Here is a 7,951-nt window from a genome sequence, read left to right as displayed (position 1 = left end):
GGCAGTTAGTGGTTGCCAGGGACTGGGAGAGTGGGGAATGGGGTTGACTGCTACCGGTTACAGTGATGGAACTGAGGTGATGGAAAGGTTCTGGACTTCGTGGTGATGATTGTACAACCTTACGAATATACTAAAACCACAGAAAGTACTCACTTAACATGAGGAATTTTATGCTATGTGAATATATCTCACTAATAATTTTTTTAAGTGCATATTCCCAAGTCCCACCCTGCAGGGATTCCGAGGCAGTGAATCTGGATATGGCCTGGGTCATAAGGCACACTTAGTTTTGAAAAACTACCCAGAAGTGACCGCATTGCAGGTTAATACCTAGAGCTCCACTGGGACAGAATTTGTTTCCCACTAACATTGTCAGGGCAGCATGTGGAAGTAGGGATCACATGACTTTGTTTGGCAAGCTGTTGGTCTTCTGTCTCCACAGACCTGCTACCCGCCAAGTGCTGTGTTCTGTTACTGACTCCTCACAAAAGTAGGGGGTAAGTGCTACTATTTTCCCCATTTTACGAATAAGAAAATGAGCTCAGAGAACTTCATTCATTCTGTCAGGACCCCACAGCTAGGAGGGACTGAGGACAAGAGTCAAACCCAAGCCCCTTGGTGTCCAAGGCGCCTGACAGCCTTCTCTCCCCACTTCCCAGATGGAGCCTTGGTCCTGGTACCAGCCAGCTGTGTGACTTTGGACGAGCCCCTTCCGTTCTCTGGGCCTCGGTCTACTTACACATAAAGTAAGAGAGTTTGCTTGGATTTGAGGTTTCTGATGTAGATTCTCCAGGCTCCCTCAGGTATTTAGAAGTGGACTGTTGTGTTATTTTAAATGTTTTCAAAAGAGAAACTACATTTGCATAGGATAACGTGACTGAGCTGACAAAAAACCAATAGGTCTCTTGTTTGGGGCCGGAGTGACATCGACTCCATCTTTTGTGTCCCAGCTGGCCGTCCTCTATGTGTCTTTGATGAATAAAAAATGTGAAAACAAATTAATTATTACTTAATACTTGCAGTATTTCTGGAAGACAGAAACCTTGCAAACGGAGAGCCGGTGGCCTTGCTGATCTGTAAGCTCCTTCCAATTCTAACACATCTAAAAGTGAAGATATTGGCAGGACCTGGCCTGATTTCCAAATCCCCTCAAATGCAGGCCTCCTGAGGTCTGGCTCTTATTTGCAAGGCTGCTTTATCCTATTAACAGAATCAGCAGAGGTAGCAAGTCTCCAACCACTCCCACTGTCCCCATGGCAGCCCTCGCTGATCTGAGCCCATCCCTCTAATTTCTCACCACTTGAGCAGCGGAAATCCCGCCGCGGACTGCCTCTCACCATCGATAATTACTTTCCCCACGTCATCCCCTTGTAAATATGATTTAATATGCCCAGGGCGCCGTGACATGTTGGTTTCTCCAACTAATCAGACTCTGGCTTGACCAAAATGCCATCCCTTGCTGAAATAGGGGCTGGAGACGCTGAGTGAATGCCTGGGCGAAGCTGTCACCGAGTCTCCGCCCCATGGTCTCATCCTCCAGATCCAAAACAGAACAGAGTGGGGACAGTCACCTGAGCTGGGGGTCACCACACTGGGGGCAGTGTGGATCCGCTCTTCTCTTCAGTCCCCTGCTAACCAGGGCACTTCTTTGCCTCAGAGTTCCATACATCTGGCCCAGGCAGGCTTTGTTTTCACTAGAACATTCTACCTCCAGAGTATCCAAGGTCTCCTTGCTGGTGCATTCTCCCCCAGACCTGGGCTCCTGCCCTGGACTGGCCTCCTGGCTGAGAGGGGGGAGGGGGAATGGGAGCCAGAAGTAGTGTCAGCTGTTCCCTACTGGGGGGGGAGGGGTGTGTCCCCAACCTGCCAGGCCTTCTGTCCTGTGTCCTCAATCTAGTGCTCATGGGCATCAACTCACTAGGTTTCTCTGGAAAACAGGGATCCTAGGGGCTGTCAGTCAAAATGTTTGGTGGGAGGAAGGTAGAAGTAGGGAGCTTCTCAGTCCAATATCAGATGGGCTGTACGAAAGAAATTCCACAGGTCTGTCTTTCTTGGATCTTTGTCTATCTTCTTCCCTCCCCAGATTTCTCCATTTTTCCTGTGTCACCTCCAGACATTGTTCCCTGATCCAAGTCTGGACTTCACACTTCTAAAGGAATGCTGACAGATGGGTTACATTTTGGGGAAAGGGAGCTGGCACATGATAAGCAGCTGGAGAAAAATGTGGGGCTCTCATCCAAGAGCAGAGAGGCTGGGAGACTGTCTTGAAGGAGGAGGTCTCTGCGCCCTTGAGAGCGTGGAGTTGGGACCCACGGGAGAAGTTACAGGGAGGCAGCGGTAGGCTCTGTTCCTTCTTCATGCAAACAGTACTTTCTGAGTGCTGCCCCGGTGGTGAGCTTACGCTCATTCAGGGGGAGGGGCAGACAACAGGCATAAGAAGTAGGTTACAGAGATTGTTAGTTGTAAGAAATGCTCTGGAAAAAACTAGAGCAGGATAAGGAACATTGAAAGTCCTGGCAGGGTAAGAGGACATATCGCAATTTAAATGGGGTGACATTTGAGCACAGATTTTGAAGCTGAGCAAGGAGTCATGTGGGCATCTGGGGGAAGAGGGTTCCAGGCAGAATGAACAGGTAATGCAAAGGCCCTGGGGCAAGAGCATGCCTGGTGTGTTCCGGGAACAGCAGGGGTCCGTATGGTGAGGGTGCAGTGATCAAAGGAGGGAGTGGTCAGAGGGGAAATCTGGGCAGCTGCAAGAGGTCAAACTGTCTAGGGCTTAGGGGCTGTTGTAAGAACATTGCATTTCACTCAGTGAGATGGGAACCCATTAGAGGGTTTTAGGCAGAGAGTGACATGGTCTGACTTTTGTTTTAACAGGATCACAAGCTGCTGCGCTGGACACAGACTACAGGGGGATGGGCAGAAGCAGGGAGACAGGGAGGGAGGCTAGAGCACTAATCCAGGTGACAGAAGGCTCTGACTGCTGTCCGAGTCAGGTGTGCATGCTGGGCTGCATCCATGACTCAGGTGAAGGATGCACTGGAGGCCATCCAAGGGCGCTGCTACCCGATAACCCCTCACTTCTCCAAAGACTCAGTATCTAGGCAGAATACCAGCTCATTGGGTCCCCATCCCCACACAAGTCCCCACTCTCCCGTCCCACTGGGGGTCTGTAAGTTGCTGTCCCGCGGTAGTCTTACGGCTCACAGAGAGCTGAGGGCAAGTGAAGCCCCCGTTGGTCCTCATCTATCCTGTTCAAAGACCATTCCTGCCCCCACTTCCACCACCGCGGCTGTGTGGACGTCTGACGATTCGGAGGACCTAGCATGTAGCAGGGCCCTCCTCCTGGCTGCCTGGCACTGTGTCATTCTTACCTGATTCGGGCGGAGTGCCAGCTCTTCAAGGAAGGCCTTATCCTTCATGGTTCGGACAAGGAAAGCAAGGCTCAGAGAGGTGAGGCACAGGCCAGCGTGTCCCAGAGCCGGAATTCCAGCCTCCTGCAGGAGGGCACGCGCGCCTTCATAAGGACAGTTATGTAATCTAAGGTAATGACCTGGGCATCCAAGGCTGCCAGTCTGACTACTTATGGAAGCAGCCCCACCGGCCCCTTGGTTTGTGACAGCTTCCTCGTGTGGCCATCCAGACCCTTTGTGTCCAGTATCTGGCCTACACACGCTGGACCACAGGCTGGGGGGAGGTGGCTCCTGGGTGTGGGAGGAAGGGAAGCAGCATCCAGTCCAGGATGAGGCTGCTTCTGCCCCTTGCAGACCACGGAGGGTGGTGGGGGAGGGGGGGTAGCTGCTTAGCCTGGAGTGCGCATGAGTGGAGGCCCCAGACATTCTGTCCTACCAGAGTTGCTGTTGAGTTTGCAAACGGCATTTGCTTTAGAGAAAGACACTGCTAGATGTGGGGGCTCCAAGGGGCAGATTTCATGCCCAGTCATCTGATAGGCAGGTCTTTGCCTCTGCTAGCCCCTCTGTGGATCAATAACCTGTTCTGCTTGGAGTCTCACAGCCCAATGAGGGATGTGGGAGTTGGGGGGGGGCGGTCTTCGTGGCTCATTTTGAATGAAGGCTATTCCACTCTTCCTGTCCGTTTTGGAAATTGTTTATGACCTCTGCTCATTTTCTGTCCAATCTTTTTTTTTTTTAAATGTGCATTTGTTGGGGCGCCTGGGTGGCTCAGTGGGTTAAAGCTTCTGCCTTCGGCTCAAGTCAGTCATGATCCCAGGGTCCTGGGATCAAGCCCCGCATCGGGTTCTCTGCTCAGCAGGGAGTCTGCTTCCTCCTCTCTCTCTGCCTGCCTCTCTGCCTCCTTGTGATCTCTGTCCAATAAATAAAAAATCTTTTAAAAATATGGATTTGTCTTATCACAATATATCTTAATATTAGAAATACTTTCCCCAATTTGCCTTTTAATGTTATGTTTTGAACTCTGTGCTTTACTTTTTTACATGCCAAATATGTCCAGTGTGTTCTTTTTGATTTGATTTTTCCCACTGCTTTAATGCTTAAAAGTCCATTCCTCTAGCAAGATGAAATAGATATTAGCCTGTATTTTGCTCTTTTTATGTTATGTGTTTTTTTTTGTTTATGCTTTTTTAATGTGTTACGCTTTTCTTTATTTTGTATTTTGCCACAGTCAAAATCAGGTTTCCTCAGCCCCACTTATTCCATCCCCACTCCTACCTTTCATGCCTCACATCTACTCTAGAATTTTCTCTCCAGATTTGAAGTCCTAACACCCCGCCTCCCACCTCCACCCTTGTCCTTTGCTCAGCCACCAAGCACTTTCTAGGGAGCCTTCCTGACCCCTTCTGGTGTTCACAGCGGGACCTACATGCACACCTGGCCTTTGCTATCACAGTCTGGTAGTGCGGAGTAGTTTCTCAGGGCTTGTCTGGGCTAGAATTATCCATTCGTGATTCTGGGGCGCCTTGCTCCACGCATAGAGCTAAGTGTGTAAATGCTTTATTGATTGGAAGATCACCGCTCTCTCTGAAAAGGCTCTGTCCCCACTAAAGCCTCGAGAATGGCCAGTGGTCACAGTTACTGTAGATCGCACAACTCATTTCTTTTTTTTTTTTTAAAGATTTTATTTATTTATTTGACAGAGAGAAATTACAAGTAGATGGAGAGGCAGGCAGAGAGAGAGAGGGAAACAGGCTCCCTGCTGAGCAGAGAGCCCGATGCGGGACTCGATCCCAGGACCCTGAGATCATGACCTGAGCTGAAGGCAGCGGCTTAACCCACTGAGCCACCCAGGCGCCCCCACAACTCATTTCTGTTCATCTCTCTTCTAATGTCAAACCTCCTTTGCCTTGAGGAAAGCTTTTTCTACTTTTCTACATCCTTGATAGGAGCACCAATCAGTCATCCTTCCATCCACAGGGATAGATACGCAACTTCAGCAAGGCCACTTGGCATCATCCCTGGGATGTTTCTTCTAGGTACAGAAGGGTGCTGCCAGTTTTTGGAGTTCTGGTGGTAGGGGACTCTTAGCTGGACCTAATAGGGCTCATGATACCCATCAAAGAAAAAAAAATCCCTTGCATCTGAAATGATGATGAAGCCAACACGGGAAGAATCTAAGCTGACAGATGAGAGTGAGAAAGAGTCAAAAACATCACTGGAGCACTTGGATCAAGCCCTACCTGCAGCCCACAATCCTCAGGCTTCCTCCTTCGTGAGTGAATACAATACCTTTTTATCTGTTAATTTTATTTTATTGTGGTAAGAACACTCAGCACGAGATCTACCCTCTTAACAAGTTTGTAAGTGTATAAAACTGTATTGTCAACTGTAGGTACAATGTGAAATAGCAGATCCCTAGAACTTACTCATCTCACTTAACTGGAACTTTATGTCCATTGACTTGTAACTCCTAATTTTTCCATACCCCCAGCCCCTGGCAACACCATTCCATTCTTTGATTCTCTGAATTTGACTGTTTTAGCTATCTCACAATAGACAGGTTGTGGAAATAATGTACATGTCCATTAACAGATAAATGGATAATCAAAATGTGATATATACATACAGTGGAATATTATTTGGCCTTAACATAATGTGACAACATGGATGAACCTTGAGGACATCTCTGAGTGAAATAAGCCATCACAGAAAGCCAAGTACAATATCTTTTTCTTGAAGCCCCTTGCAACAGCTTTCTCCTTTTGCAGCCAAAGAATCCTGACTAACTCCCTCTTGCCTCTTGCGGCTTTGGCCTTCATTGCCTGTCGTTTTGCAAAACTCCCAAGAAGTCACAGTTCAAAGGACACTTAGAGGCCACATGCTTATCTTGCAGTTGGTAAAACCGGGATCGCAGGAGGGAGAAAGAACTCATCCATGGTCACATTGTGAATTGTTTTCTGCCCAAAGGGAAAGAGAGTTTGAACCCAGTGGCCAGCAGCCCAAAGAGAGATGCGGTCCTCGCTGATGGCACTAGAGCATGGGGTGGCTGATAACTGCTGTTTGGGGATGTGCCTGGCCGCTACCCCATCAGTGTGTGAGCAGACAAGGGGGACCTCAGCCATGGGCCAGAGCCAGGCTGGGGAGGGCATCAGGGGTTGCTATTTCTCCTGACGTCCCTCATACTGTCAGGAAAAGGCGGTGGTGGTGAAGACCATGGTGGCCCTTTACCGAGGGTTCACTCTGCGCCCGGCGGCAGGTGCACCCAGCATAGACATGTAGCTTGACCTCTGTTCACTCTCAGCAGCCTCGCAGCGTCCTGTGAAGTACCACCATGGAAATCCCCATTTTCCCAACAAGGAAACCGGCCCAGAGAAGTCAGGGAGTTCTCTGATAGTCACATTGCAACTGAGCCACGCACTTGGACAAACCCAGCCCAGCCTGACTGCAGAGCCTAAGCTCCTACCTTGTGTCGGAGAGGAAAACTCAAGGGCCAGCAGGGATCGAGCAGGCCACGTGACCCCATGGACAAAGAGCCCGCCTCTGCTCCACAGCTCCAGCCGCTTGAGGCCAATTCAAGGCAGGCTTGTCAAAGCTTCCAGTTTTTCAAGAGAAGCGGAAATCTGGATTTTTATGTGCAACTTCTCTATTTTTAAATGTTGGCAGCAAATTCAGATTAAAAAAATACCACACAGTGCAAGCCAACCAAAATCACATTCACAAGCCCGTGGATTGCAACTATCCTGCTTTACTATCCTCTTGTGTGGCCGCAGGACCTTGTTCTAGTCCACAGAGGGCTTTGTCCACCCCCAGCAGGAGAACTGACCCGTCTGGATTAGAGGCATGGTGATGGTAGGTCCTGGTAGGTCCTGGTCCTGCCCTGCCCTGCCCTCATTCTGGGGAGACACCAGAAGCAGGGGCGGAGGTGGAGGGATGCCAAAAGGGCAGAGACTGGCAACTCAGTTTTACAGGTGAGGACCTTGAGAGCAAGTGAGGCAATGTAAGTGGTCAGTATCCTGCAGAAACTCCGAGAACTTGGTGCTTGAGATCTTTCTGAGGAGCCCCACGTGTGGTGCTCTTCTAACGACTACCCAGCTGATGTCCATTGGCTGGGAAAAGGAAACACCTGGATTCTGGAGCAGGCCAGAATCCCAGCCTTGCCCATGGTAACGATAATGCCAGGGAAGTCAAAGGGCGCGGGGAGGGTCCTGGCGATTGTCTGATCAAGGCATGGTGGGTCCCCGCACACAGAGTGCCACACCAGTCCCTCACCCGAAGCGGGCCTGCGGGGTTGGGGGAGAAACGGGGGATGTGACGAAGTGAACATGAACACCCTTTCCTTCTCAATGTGGTGCCCCAGGTAGTATCAGCCACCTACAGGAAGCTAGTATTAGAGAGAAACCTGTCTGTCTTTCCTGATCCAGTTCAAGATCCTCTTCTTAGAGGAGGGGAGAGAATGGCCCCGAGAGGATAAAGGTTTTATCTAAGGTCACCTGGCATGTTTGTGTCAGGGCTGGTGTCCGGTCTTCCCTGTGTCCAGC

This window comes from Neovison vison, chromosome 8 (assembly GCF_020171115.1).
Source record: "Neovison vison isolate M4711 chromosome 8, ASM_NN_V1, whole genome shotgun sequence".
Taxonomy (NCBI): Eukaryota; Metazoa; Chordata; class Mammalia; order Carnivora; family Mustelidae; genus Neogale; species Neogale vison.
This window is presented reverse-complemented; position numbering follows the sequence as displayed.